Here is a 15,395-nt window from a genome sequence, read left to right as displayed (position 1 = left end):
ATATGCACTACCCTCTACCTCACTCGATACACGTGCTTCTACAGATGTACGTGCTTCAGCCGATCCATGTACCTCAGCTGATCCCTGTGTAGACAAAGATGTGATAGGTGTCCCAGACATCACACTGAAAACCTCATCTGTAGTGGGAGGGCGACCAATATAATTGGTCATCTTCCCCATGAATTGCTCCTTATTGAATGGGGTACTGGAGGATCCAGGATTCCACATCTACACAAGAAAAATCATATTACGCTGTGTAGATAAAACATATTACGTACAACGTCTATACCGGCGTCTCTGTGCGCATCTATACCTACGTCTCTGTGGGCGTGTATCAGCGCGTGTATCATCGCGTGTACACTGCAAAGCATATGCGCCAGCACACGTGCTCAAAGACACGCCCTCAGAGAAACATTTTTCACGTCTATATCTACGTCTACACTGAGATGTAGATGCACTATCAGACGCGCTTAGTCGGCTGATTTTAGGCCGACGACCGCCATTGATGATTTACAAAATGCAATACATAATGGAATCACAAATCCTAAATACACAGACAGAGCAGAGAGAGGAAGAGAGAAACAAAGAGAGAGAGAGAGAGAGAGAGAGAGAGAGAGAGAGAGAGAGAGAGAGAGAGAGAGAGACTCATCTTGGGTGTTTGGTGTGGCGGGTGGTGGCGTTTCTTCCTTCTCCTTCTTCCTCTCCTTGGTAAGTTACCCTCCCTTGATGCTTGCTTGCTTGCTTGCTTGCTGCTTCTTCTTGTTCTCGTCTCTCTTGTTCTCTCTTTCTTCCTCTCCTTGGCTTTCCTTTTTCCCTTCTTGTGTGTTTGAAATGAAAGAATAGGTGAGTCATGAGGAGGTGAGGCATAAAGAGACTGCATGTTGGCTAAACTCAAGCTTCAGAACCGCAAAAAACGTAGGAAAGGAAAGGCGTAGTTTGAAAAGAAATGATTTAAGTATGATTTGAATTTTAACATGTGCGTCTATTTTTGCGTGTATATGCCCATCTATTGTTCAGGTAGACACGATTATAGATGCGAAGATAGACGCGGAAATAGACGCGGAATGAGAGAGGGAGAGGGAGAGGGAGAGGGGGAGAGAAGAAAACATAATATGGAAAGGAGAGAGAGAGAGGGAGGGAGAAGAAATGAGAGAAGGAGAGGAAGAGAGCCAAAGGAAATGAGAGAGGAAGAGGAGAGAGAAAAAAAGAGAGAATGAGAGGAGAGAGAAAAAGAGATAAGATGCTAAACATAATAGGCAAATAGAGCAAGAGAGGGTATGGCCCCTGCACGACATCCACATCTGTGCACGACATCAACCGCGACTGGCCCTTGTAGCATGAGGCCTCCTTTGTGCCCTACTGCAAAACACAAACCAGATTGCCATCAAGACGATTGTTGCATGCACGCAATCGCTTCCTTGTGGAAGTACTCATGATTTCAAGTTATATCTAGCAGAACAAGCTCCTTACAAAGGTCAATCCAAATCGAAGGCTCTTCCTCAAGGCCTTTCAATTGAGTCTCTCATCGTCGACTACCTCAAGAAAGTATCACAATTTATCTTGCATTACCTGAGGGACAGGTATGGTGGGCAATTGATGATGAAGGATATTCAATGGTGTCTTTCCGCGCTAGCAATATGGGCAGAAGCTGCCAAGCAAAAGATGAGGAAATGTGCTCAGGAAGCTGGTATGGTCAAGGGAGTGTCAAGCAGAACATGCTCAGAGGAGAGAGAGGGAGGGAGAGAGAGGAGAGAGAAAAAGAGGAGGGAGGGAGAGGAATGAGAGGGAGAGGAGAGAGAAAAGGAAATGAGAGAGAGAGAGGAGAGAGAAAAAGAGAGAGCGATGAGATAATTTGCTTATTGATTCAATGTGTATTCCTAATTCTATAGTTTTTATCATGCGCACACATGCATACTCAAGAATCAATAGTCAATTTTAAAGCTAAATTGAATTTTTCATAATAAAAAGGAAGTATCTTTTATCATCTTCAAGTACGTAGAGAAATTACAAGATACATGTTGCAATGCTTGCTACTAATTGTAAGGTTTCTGTCGCTTGCCGCTAATTACTTATATAAGGCTTGTCAACTGGAGGAACTGCCATTCATTAGAGAGCAATGAAAAAGTAATTATTATCTCTATTTTTTTAATTCAATGATTCAATGTGTATTCTTAATTCTATGGTTTTTATCATGTGCACATGTGCATGCTCAAGAATCAATTTCAGGTGGTTAAATAATTATTAACTTTGGTTTTTTAATTATATGAATTGCTAATTTTAGGTGGTTAAATAATTATGCGTTTGCTGGCGCGTCTATATTAGCATCTATTTGCGCGGATATATAGACGCAAAATTTGCGTCTATTTACACGCACGTTTACACGCACTTATAGATGCTGTGATAGACGCGCCCAACTTTGCGCATCTAACATGCGTGTTTATGCCTCGTTTTTGTTGTAGTATTGATTTCGTGATCGACTTCCCTTTCAGAGGAGGAAGTTCTGTCAGCTCTTCAGGAAATACATCTGCATATTCCTTTATCCATGAAGGTTCTTCTCCAGATTCGTGATTCTGATCTAGCTTATTTAGTTTAATCAGATAGAGAGGTAGACCCTTTCTAACTCCTTTTATTATCCGTGTTGCTTTTGCCAGCTGAATTTTTGGCTTACCAGCGTGTCCTTGAGTTGTAACTAGTTCTCCTTTAGAATTTCAAAAGGAGACTTGGCCCTTACCACAGTGGATGTGGGCATCATTGGGTATTAGTAAATCCATTCCGAGCAGACATTCGTAGACACCTAGGTTCATTACCCTGAATCTCACCAAAGTCGGCTTCCCACCCAGTAGAAATTTCACCTTAGTAGTCCGCCTGGTACAAGATACCTCACAACCATTTGCAAATTCCACAAGTAAAGTAGGTGCGTCTATTGTGGCTATCCCTAGTCTTTTTGCACAGATTGGTGAAATAAAGGAATGTGTACTGCCATAATCGATTAGGGTTTTGAAGCTTTTACCTTCATAATCCGATGGAGATTGGATCACCAAGAATTGGCGATTTGGACCCTTCTTGTGAAGACCGGCGTGAACCGTTGCCCTCTCAATGTCAGCTTCCATGGATGGATCTTCTTCATCACGCAGCTCCTTGTTGGCAACACTGGAGGTTCTCCCTCTAGCCGTGATGGTGGCTCCTTGGCCATGGGCAGCTCCTTGGAATGGCCCTTGGCGTTGTCCTCTGCTAAGCTTGAGACACTGCCTCTTGAAGTGTCCAGGCTCATTGCAATGGAAGCAACGGAGATTGCGGCCATTACCTTGTGTAGGAACAAAGTTGTTGACAACATTGGTTCTATCTTTCTTCCTTTGTCTCTGATTTTGGCCCTGCGCTCTCTTAGCCTGAGACCTATACATTCCCTTGTTCTGATCCCTGTAAGGCCAAGTCTTGTTGTTCCTTGGCTTGGTCTGCACCTCCTGTATTATTGGTGCTGCTCGAATGAGTGCGTCTTGTAAGTCCGTTGGGTGCATTGATTCCAAGCGGGTGTTTATGAGTGGATTTAACCCAACACAAAACTTTGACACCTGTTGTGTCATATCCATTTGTGGCACGTACTTTAAGAGAGAGATGAACTTTGAATAATATACATCAAGGGATAGTCCAAGCTACTTCAATTCATAAAATTTGTTCATCTTCTGTGTGCAATAGGCAGGGGGTAGGTACCTCCCTCGCATAACTTCCTTAAGCTTCTCCCAAGTGACTGTCCCTTCCGAGATCCCTTGGTCTCTGCACCACTATTTCCACCAAAGTCAATAGTCCTCCATGGACTCGATCTAGATCTCGGCATCAGCTTGATCAGTCATTCTCTTACCATCGAATTTACGTGGCTTGATTTGTTTAAGAAGGAACTTCTTCTCTTGAATCACAACTGTACTTAGTGCAGGGGTCGGACTTGGAACGTGCACTTGGGGTTGCACCTGGGCAATAAGATTCTCTATGTTAAAAACTTACCAAATGTTTCTTACATTACGTTAATATGACCAGCACAGCTTTTAGCCAAGTGACCTAATCACTTAACTCCTTTGCCAACATTTACAGTCAGGATAGACAGTAATAAAAATCTTATTCATTCATGAGGGCATAGCCCTTTTGAGTACATTTATTTTGGAAAAGTAGAACAAGCTGATTGGCACATCAGTTTAGGGAAAATAGGATTGTGTTACATTCGACTACAGGGACTGAGTAATAATATGGAGAGGGGTCATGGATTTTCAAGAATCGATAAGTCATAGGAAGCTTGGGGTATCCCTTCCATTCATATGCTTCTTCTTATAATTCCCCAGCACTTTGATTCTGTCGGCAGGGATCACCCGAGTCACTTCTTCATACACATACTTGTTCTGCTTGACTTGCTGACCGCCAACATGCAGGGTTGCTTTTGTGTGAGCTTCGACAAAGATGAACATCTTCACGATTTTTAATCCTCCATCCACTTGATCCTCTTCAAGTTGGTCTGAAGGTATGCAAGTCGGTGGGCTGCTATGTAGCATATTCTTGATTCTCCCGTCCATCTCCATTTTGCATACAGGGGTGAAGGATTGTAGATGTGGTCTAGATCATTCATCATGCCTAGCCTCTGTCGATAATCCGAAGCACGCATTGCAGTCATAAACATAACCTAGAACACCAAGAATTTGTTTCATGCTTCGTGACTCTGCAGCCTAGCATCCATCAGTGAGTAAGAAAATGTTCTCAACAAAAAACACTGCTCTATTCCACTCACCTTCCCCTCGCTATCCCCTTAATCCCTTTACTTTTCTCCATTAAGTTCCTTTGTAAATCTTAAATTCCGTTGGTTCACTCTGATACCAACTGTAACGTGCCCGTTTGTCCGCTTGTTGCGAGACACGTCTTAGCAGCCCATTGGGAGGAGGGTCTAGAAGACTCTGCCTGGCACTCACATGGGTATGACACAGGGTTTGCGATCTAGGTCTTTCCAAGTCTGCCCCAAGCGGAAATGTCGAGTCGTTTCCACTTGGGATCGACCTAAGGTCACGGTTCCTTTCCTACCAGCAAAGTCTCAACCTTTCTATCGAATGATATAGACCCATTCCTTTGTCCTAAAATAGAATAAGCTGAAGATTCTATATCCACTAATACTAGATCTTTATTATCTCAACATTTAAGGAAAGTGCGGTGGACGTGACTCAGGTCCGCTGTCCTACGGAAGGGTGGTCCCGGTTAGTTGGCAACTTTTCTCAAATATTGAGATAATAAAGACCTAGTATTGGTGGATGTAGAATCTTCGGTTTACTCTGTTTTAGGACAAAGGAATGGATCTATGCCGTTCGGCAGAAAGGTTGAGACTTTACTGGTAGGAAAGGAACCCTGACCTCAGGTCGGTCCCAAGTGGAAATGGCTGGACACTTCTGCTCGGGGAAGACTCGGGAAGACCTAGATCGCAAACCCTGTGTCATTCCATGCGAGTGCCAGGCGGAGCCTTCTAGACCTCCTCCCGATGGGCTACTAAGACGTGTCCCGCAAGCGGACAAACAGGCACGTTACACTTATAGTGATAGTTGTAGAGAAAAATAAATTTAGGTGATAGGATATCCTACCCGGCTACCCTTCTAGTCCTATGTGCTAAACATTATTCTATAAAGTGTTTATAAATTAAATACACAATCGAAACGTATATACCATGGAATGCTCGAAAGAAAGAGTCCTTGATTTAATAGTCAAAGTAGTATATTATTGATGATGATATCTCATAGAATTACACGGAATGATAGATAGGAGAGTCCAAAAAAAAAAAAGTACAAAGGATGAGATATATATCCAAGGAAAGCTACATAGAAAGAGCATGCATGGATCATAGGGCCAAAAAAAGGAAATGATGTGCAATCCATAAATCTAAGAAACTAATGCAACTCCTCAACCATTCGAGAGCTCCTCCCAATGTAATGAAGCAACGAATGGAATCTGCAATATAAACAAGCAAAGATTAATCCATAATATATAATGCATCACAAGAAAACTAATAATTCAAACAAAGAAAGAGGCATGACTTATAGGGCCAGTGCACATATATATTCTATTAATGAGTGTAGTGAGACCATATCTCTCTACATATATTGAGTCTCCAAACCTATAGGATCATAGTTTGTTGACTGAGTGTTGCAAGAAAATAAAGTAGAATTGTTAGAAATAAGGTTATTAGTACAAGTACTATAACAAGTAAGAAAGTCACCATAACCAAAAGAAAACTTACAAAATCCTCAAAATAATTTTAAGTCTTTCACTCCCTAGATGATTTATGACCCCTACCTCTAGTCATACCCTCACTGCTTACTACTATTGTTGCCATCGTCCTCTTGGAGAGTCTATGGCCTCCTTGAGTCTCTGCCAATCCTTTGTACCTAACCACTCAAGCTTTGGAGTGCCCCTTTTTATTTCCTCACACACATTCGATAATCTATGTGACATGTATGCATGCATACAATCAATCTATTATCCATCCTATGGAAAGTTAGTCTACAACACCACTATAGATACCGAGAACTCCTCATGCAAGAATGCTACCATATAGTCCTTACTTCCTAATAGTATATTTTTCCAGTGGTCTAAAAGATTATATCTAAATACGTATTAGCACAACTCTCTCATGCATGCCAACACCCTCCTCTAGTCATCATTCATGAGTACTACACCAATTTTCTCATCCACTAGTTATTGGTACCCTAGTGGGATACATCTAAGGTGCACCCTCTCCCACCTGCAGCTATGGTATCGGGCATAACTAGGAGACCCCTATCCATCTGGCATACATGTAGGGATGGTATCTCTCGGAACAACACGTATAGGGGTGTCATCTTTGTAAAGAGAGAAGACATCGTGAAAACTGTAGCAAAGCTTGGAGGTAATAAGTGTCTACTCAAGCAACGAGATGGCTACATAGCATCGGTGTCTCCACATCACTCACCCAAGATACCCTCTCTAGATTGGTACGAAAGTGCGAATTAGCAACTAGTCATGGGGTCATAATATCTGCATCTCCATCCTATCCCCCAAAACCATTGCCAGAAAGATGAAGAGAGGGAGTTTGCAACTTTCTTAGACATCCACCACAAATACCCTCTTCATCAATCGAGTGAGGCATCCTTGAGCCTCCCTCTGCAACCCCATTCTAGAGAGTCGACTCCTCTTGCTAGAGATCGAAGGATTAGAACATACCGAGATAGAATGCACAAAATGCTCGAATAATGATGACCAAGATAACTCTTGGTCTGTCATATCTTTGAAGTGTGTCATCTGATCTAGAGATATACATATGAATATCTCCTATAGCTCCTCAATCATCATCCCTCAACTGATCCTACTCTCTGGATATTGTTAGCTTGCACAGTCACATAACAATGTTAGTGCCATCCATATATGTGTTTAGGTAAAGACTGGGGGTGATACACTTATAAAAAGTTATCTATATGATAGGCATTCAAAGGGTATTAAGAAATACCATTTCTTCACATAATAAGGCCATAAAATGGCTCCTTTTACTTTCCTAAACATACGAAGTATAATAAAATTTCCTTTTGTAAATATAATTCTATACATTTTACTAAATAAAACATCCTTTCCTTTGAATTCATGTGGCATCTTATATGTTCTATAAGGTGAACTCCCCACGAGGTATAGCATAATAGCATAACTTTGTAAATATATACAAGTACATTTAGTAAAAGGAAATTATAAAGGAATTTAGCAAGCGGATATAAATATGACTAGTCTTACAACTCCATGTCAAGCTCTTAACATAAGTCAGCATACATTAGAAGGTCTATGCATAGGTTTCCACAGAAAGAGGAGTCCACTTCATTCTCCAAAAATACTTGTAGTCGTGTCTCTTTTTTTATATTATGCGTGCATGTCTCCTCCACGCACTCGAAGCCCTCCTCCTCCCCTCTACCTATATACTCTCCTCATCCACATTGAGGACATTGCTTTCATCATATACTCGAGTGCTCCAAAGCGTTGATGGCGCAACGTACCACCGATAAGGTTGTCGAGGATTTTGATAGAAGATCACATGTTCAATATCACATATAATTGTGTCATAAAGAATGAATCAGTATTTGTGACTATTTCATGCTATTAAATAATTAATAAAAAAGGTCATGTGTCTATTCACAATTACGTGGTGGAAAAATGTATAGTGTAGATCATTCCATTAGTTATTGGAATCTACCTCCAAGAATCTAGAGAAACCTTGCCAAACAGTTCTCCTCGAATGGTTGTCCCTGCTCCTTTCAATACCACATTAAACTAGTATATATCAAATATGATCATGGAGAAGCTACAATAATCTTATGAAATATTACTCTGTGGGTTGCCAAAATAATTCATCTCATCTACTACAATATTTGGATCTATGGCCTACCATTAACTTTCTTACTCAAACTTCACCATGACATCACAGTCCGTCGTGCACATTTCGTCGATGCACTCAACTAGAAAATATCGCCCATGTGGCCATATTGTAGTGTAGATTATATATTGTACATTGAAATAGCTAGATTAGTTATCTTATATAAAACCTAGATATAATAACAAAGAAAGCATGTGATCATCTTTAGATTATATCCCCTCAAGAATTTCCACTCTTCCCTAGAGACTTCTACCTCTTCGTGTAAAGCTTCAGTCAAGGCATCATGCAACACCTCGTAGGCATAAACCATGGCTTCTTCTCCATGCCCTTGGAATATCAAAATCGTCAATGATGTTCGGTATGTCAAAATTTGGATTGTGCTTCCTCCCATCCACTTTTTTCTTACTCATCCCTAGCAAGCCACTTCTCCATGGATGCATGGTGCAACATATAAAAATGAATCAATTTTTCCTACATGGTATCATCCATCCTCTTTTCTATCCCATTTTCAACCACCATATTTCTTGTCAGTCTATCATCATCCTTTAGCATCCATAGCATACTCTTATCTGCATCCATCGTCAAGAGCCACTTCGAAGTATGCAGCAATACCTCCAACACTAGCCAACACCTTCAACCATGCAACCCTCTAGATGAGCTCATTGTTACATAAATCCCTTCAAGATTTTCAGAAAGCACTCAAAGAAAAATACTCATTAGGTATAGATAGTTCATACAATCTCCACTTCAGCCACCATGAGATGTACTAGGAGGTGAGTTTGTATCATGAGCATGCTCGTGTGTAGGTACTTCTCAAAGAGACAAGTTGTCTATAATGTGTCCACCTGTTCACTTTTGCAGGATACGTCTTAGCAGCCCATCGGGAAGAGAGTCTAGAAAGCGCCGCTCGGCACTCCCACGGAATGTCATGGGGTTTGCGATCAGCTAGGTCCTCCCGAATCTGCCATAGAGCCGAAGCATTCCGGCCGTCCCCACTTAGGACCGACCTGAATCCGGATTTTCCTAGTGGTCGAATTCCTAGAACGGCAGCTAGCGTCGAACTCGAGGTGAACTACTTTACATAGAAACGTCAGGGTCGAAGCGGATTCATGCTGCACTTGGTTCAAGGAGAATGGGAAACAAGAGGGATGCAAAGCTCGACCTCTCTGCCCATAAGGCATAGTCCCATTCCGTTCCCCTAAAACAGCATAAATCGGGATTCTAGTAACCTAGACTCTAGGTCAACGTTCCTTGCTGTTCATTTCCTTTGAGCAAAGTTTCCTGCTGTCGATTTCGTTTGAGAAAAGTTCTCTGCCAACCGAGACAACCCATCCGTAGGACGGACCCATGACCACATCCACCGCACTTTCCTCAGGGTTGCTTTAGTTTTCCAATTACCTATCACATTTAGTTTGGACATGCAAAAACAACTTCCTTAATTAGCCAATTAGACACCGGTTCCTTCACGTAATCTTAGCACTTGACATAGAAAAAAAATTTCAAACAAGTTTATTTACATCAATTGGTCTTATTTATCTTTGGAATACATCCAGCCCAAAGGTTAATCCGCCCCAAGGCTATCCAGCAATCCACAGGGATTACTAATCCAAGATTCCACCCGTAGACTAGTATGCGGGCCTCAAGATCCAATCCCGAGTCACGTCGGCCTCTTGTGCAGGACCCGGAAGGCAAGGAATTTACGGCCAGAGCCCCCTTGGCACCCAAGCATCCTCCTGCTCTTCAAGTAGTGCCCAACGGAGAGACCTCTCGCGGCGGGTTCGGTCCACATTCCTGGCGTGGCTAACAACCCCCTTGTTTGCAACCTCGCGGCGGGTTTGACCCACGTTCTCGGCGCGGCTAACAATCCCCTTGTTTTCGGGTCAGAGCCCCCCTGGCAGCCAAGCGTCCTCCTGCTCCAAGCAGTGCTCAATGGAGAGACCTCTCGCAGTGTCGTAGAGTTTGTGTAAGAGCTGCAGAACACGGGGTTCAAGGTACAGCAAGGAATGAGGCTAACAAGAAGATCTCAATAACTCAAGATTTGATGCCAAAGATCACTATATTGCTTGTCAAATGAATTACAACAAAGATACTGCCAATAAGTAAATTTTGTTCTAGTCCTTCAGCATGTATTTTTTTTCCTTACTCCAAGAATACATCTTTTGACTCATCAAGTACAACTGACTCAAAGTTCTTTCCTACAACAATCTGCACATCGCCTCGTTCCTCTATTGGTATTGCTTGAGATTTATAGTAAGGAGGTGCTTTCCTGCTGCCAGCCACTTACAAAATTCCATGAGATTGTCTTTAGTGAGCTCTGATTCAAGTAGATACTTAAGTCCATTGTCATAATTGAGAGCCGTAACAATGGGCTCCTGTGGCTCCAATCCAAACAAAGTCAATGTAGGCCTTGCAAGCTCTTCATTAGCAATATCTGCCAGTAGAAACAAAAGCTGTTTCTTGAAGATTTTTGCAACATCCTGAGCCAACTGTATCTCCTCTTTTGAAGTTTGAACATCTGAACAAACTCTATCTCTAACTCCTCCTTGGTTGCACTAATGAATGCCTCATAGTCTGGACCCGTAAAATCTTCAAAATATCCAACCACAGTCGTTCCATTTTGGTGCAAAACCTCTTCAGCTTCAATGGTTGACGAAATTGTCTGAGCAGGTAAGCCTGTCCGTTTCTTAACCCAAACAGCAAACTCATTCCTTGTGAAGCCACCGGTATATCGCTGCTTGGTTCCGTTGACAAAGAAGTAGAGGCTCCAAACCCATGCAGAGGAATTGCAGGAATTTTGACTGAAGCATGGGGCCTGGCCTGCTTTTCTTCATGTCCCTCTGCTTCATCCATATGTTGGGAATGTTTGTAATGTATTTGGACTCCGTGGAACTCCGCAAAACGGCTATCCGGATCAGCGAGAAGCTACGGATCAACAAGCTCATCTTGATCGATGCCAGCAATCTTCTTCTTCTTCTTCACCACTAGAGTTTTCTTGGCACGGACCTTGTATGGATCGAGGGGCACGCCTATATTCCAGGAGTCAGGGGATCCCGACAGGGCAGCATGGAATCACTGGAGAGTGCGGTATGGGAAGCGGGAGGAATAGGCGAAGGCTCTATGAGATCAAAAGAAGCCTCCTACGAAGCCAGGAAGACTACTAATGTTACTTTCCCCACTCCATACTAATGAGAATAGTGGTCATCCCTTGGTGATGGAGGGTAGCAAAGGTTGATGTACTGATGATCGCCTCTTTGTCAAATTCGTATCCTTTAGCAGCTCCAGACTTCATTCACCTTCTGCATTCAATAGCAGCTTCATCGATTCACAACTTTGCAATAGCTTTAATGCGGTCCTTTCACATCCTTCCCATGGAATTCGATCAGCTCTTCAACGGAGGTGTTCACCATCTGCAGAGACTTCGACATAATTAAAGTCTGAATCCCACCCATTACTCATGCGATTCTGTAATTGTAGTTGTTTGCTTTCTTCGTCTAAACAGAACTTCAGCGCCTCTCCAGAAGTGGATCAATTCTCCTAAGCAACAGTAGAAAAATTCAGAATTGTCCTCCTCCCTGGGAGCCCCCATCTCCTTCGCGTCATAGTTCTTTCTTTTTTCCGATCCCCCTGATCCCCCTCTTTTCTTAGCTTTTTCCCCCCTAAATTCATAGCAATGAGCCCCTTTTGAATTTTTAGTGCTTCCCCCATCTCAACTTAGCATTAATAAAGCTATTTTGAGGATGCAAACCTTTTGATCATTCTCCCCAATTTTCGAAACGGAAAGCCTTCTCTCAAAATAGTAGGCTCTATAGGCTTTTCTTTTAGATCCATCCGGAGGGGCACCTTTAAGTCGATAATCTAAAGATTAGGTGTCAATACCATCTCAAACCCAAATTTATAGAAACTTTCTAAAAGTCTTCTTGTAGACATCCAAGAGTCCATTGAATTGACGTTCCCCTCCTTTCTTTCCAGTCTTGACTTCATTAGCATGGCGAACTCTAGCATATTCAAGGGAATACACAAGAAGGAGGGAAGAATCAATTTTTATTCCTCCATTCAAAAAGTCTTCGGCAAAGGCATATGAACCCTTCTCCTCCATGGTAGATAGTAAACTGCTTTATCCCGCATATTATGTTGACCTTGTTTACATGCAACCTTTATCTTCATAGCTTAAATGTCAGCTTCTACAAGCTTCCTTTGATTCCACAATTTGGAATTCATCATTGTAATTGACAACATAATATTACTCTTTGGCATCAGTTTTTCATATTTTTATGACACACACACAACATGCATGCAAATTGAAACACACACAAACACAAACACACAAGTGGAGTATGTACATTGGATGCGGGTACTGAAAAGGACGGAAAGATAATGCATCAATCACACATAATGAATCACACGCGAAAAGATAACACAGATGCACAACAAAAATGGAGGTGTTTACGGGTCAGATGCGCAGGAGCACGACATCCACCCCCTCTAAACCTGCGTATCCTCCGGATGAGCCAACTATCCAGGATCATTCAAGTCCACAAACAGGTCCAGTCCTTCATCAGTTTCTGGTAGACCTGTTTCTCCATCAGATTCATCATCCATATTCTCTGCTTCTTGTGCTAGACTTTCTTCTACCTGCTCTTCTTCTGCGAATGCTTCAAGTGCATACTCTTCATCTTCTCTTCTCTTGAAAATCTTGACTCGTTTTCCAGCAATGGGCACCCTCAATACCATCCCATCCAATTCAGCCAACTCATAGGTAGCATTGTCAAAAATCTGTTTCATCTCATATGGTCCAAACCATCTTTGAACCATTTTTCTCATGCTACTATGCTGATTCTCTAGGCTACTGTCGTAGACTAGAACCCAATCTCCCTCTTTTATGGCTCTAGGCCGCAAGCGATGCCTCAAATCAAACCTGTCTTTGTTTCTGAGTCGGGCTGCCTTCAAACGATCAACTGCTAGCTGCACATCTTCTGTTCTTCTCTCTAGTTGACGAATCCGAAGAGCTAGTAGCTCCTCCCTTGATAAATTCTCTTGCCATGGAAGAGCACTCCACATGAGAGCACAGATTTCTGTAGGCATGATAGGTTTTTGCCCATACATCAACTCTGTAGGCATATATCCAGTAGTCACGCTATGTGTAGAGCGGTCTGCCCACAATGCAGAAGGTAATAATCTCGGCCAATCTCCAATCTGACCTCTACAAGCTTTTGCCAATGCCTTAACTATCGGCGGATGTCCTCTTTCGCTCTTGCCATTTCCCTCTGGATTGTAAGTAGTAGTAAGAGCCAACTTAATCCCAAGCCGTGAGAGAAATTCTCTAGCTTCGTCTGCATCTAGCTCTCCACGATCAGCTGTAATCTTGCCTATACATCCATACCTGCAAAATATTTCTTCCAACAAGAATTTACATACTGTAGTAATGGTATTCGTCCGCAAAGATCTGCCTTCAACATAGTTTGTAAGATCCTCCCTAGCCAAGATAAGATATCTCATCTATCAAAGTCCCACTGGCAAAGTAACCAAGTCAACCACCCATTTATAATGCATACATAGCGGATAGGTTGGATGCAACTCATCACGATGCCGCACTAAAGAGTAGAGTTGACAGTCCCTGCAAGTCTCCACAAAGTGGGAAACATCTTTATACATCCCTTTCCACCAGTATCTTTCTTTGATTTTCTCATAGGTAGCCCACACACCTCTATGACGGAACTCTCATGAAACTCTCGCATAATCTGTATCTGCATCGCTACCTCACAAACTACTCTCAAGGGTAAGCCGCCTCTCTTCTTTGGATTCTTCCAAAGAAAACCATCTTTCAAGAAATACCCATAAGCCTTTCTTCTGATTTTCTTGAATTCATCATCTGTCCAATCATCTCGTCGAGTCAATGAACTTAGATACTGTCCAATTTGCAGCCACTCATCAACATAGAGTTCTTCAGTAAAGGCTTCAACAGTAGATACATGACAATCATGAATAAGGACAGAAGCTGCAAACTCTGTCTCATCATCTTCTGCAAGCATTGACTCCTCATCCTCATATCTCGCTCTAGATAGCATGTCAGCAACTGGATTATCTTTCCCTGCTATGTGTTGATATTCTAGATTCAATGATTTGATTTCGGCAATCCACCGAAGCATCGCTATATCTGGAGTTGAACAGCTAGTAATCATGCCAAGCAAAGGCAAACAATCTGTTTCCACAACAACTGAAGCACCAATAAAATACCCTTGATCACACTTCAGTGCAGTGACTACTCCCCACAACTCTCTTTTAATCTGCGGATATCTCCTCTGCCGCTCATTAAGAACTTTAGCTCCAAAGAAGTTTGCATATCTGTTTCCATCAGCATCATCCTGTCCCACTGCCCAACCTATGCCAATAGAGCTAGCATCAACTGTCAACATGATTGGCCATCCACACTGATAATCCGCCTTGCAAAGAGTAGGAGCTGACTGCAACAGCTTCTTGAGTTTACGCATGGCTTTCGAATGCTTCTCATCCCAATGAAATTTCTGCCCCTTTTGAAGCAGTTGATAGAGAACATCTGCTATGTGAGCAAAATGAGGAATCCAAATCATGTAAAATACACAAGCTCCCACAAATCTCCGCACCTCTGAAGTAGTCGAGTAATACTCTGCAATCCTGCTTATGGCATCCACCTTTGCAGGTGAAGGCTTCCTGCCATAATAACCAACCATATGCCCAACTATGATGACTTCATTAACACCAAAGACAAATTTCAGCCCTGAAAGAGTCAAATTCACTTCCTCTAATCGTGTCAATATTTTCTCACAAGCAACCAAGTGTTCAGCCACAAACTGTCTACATACTCGCAAATCAAGACTCTCATTCTTTTCTTCTTCTGCACAACCCTTAATAGGCACATCATCTAGGAAAGGCATGGTATACTGCAGAATATAGTCTCGTAGAACTCTATGCATAGCATTCATCATATGAGCAACTGAGTTGGTGGCAC

Source organism: Lygodium microphyllum, chromosome 4 (assembly GCF_053477565.2).
Source record: "Lygodium microphyllum isolate KBCC chromosome 4, Lygodium_microphyllum_v1.1.10, whole genome shotgun sequence".
Taxonomy (NCBI): Eukaryota; Viridiplantae; Streptophyta; class Polypodiopsida; order Schizaeales; family Lygodiaceae; genus Lygodium; species Lygodium microphyllum.
This window is presented reverse-complemented; position numbering follows the sequence as displayed.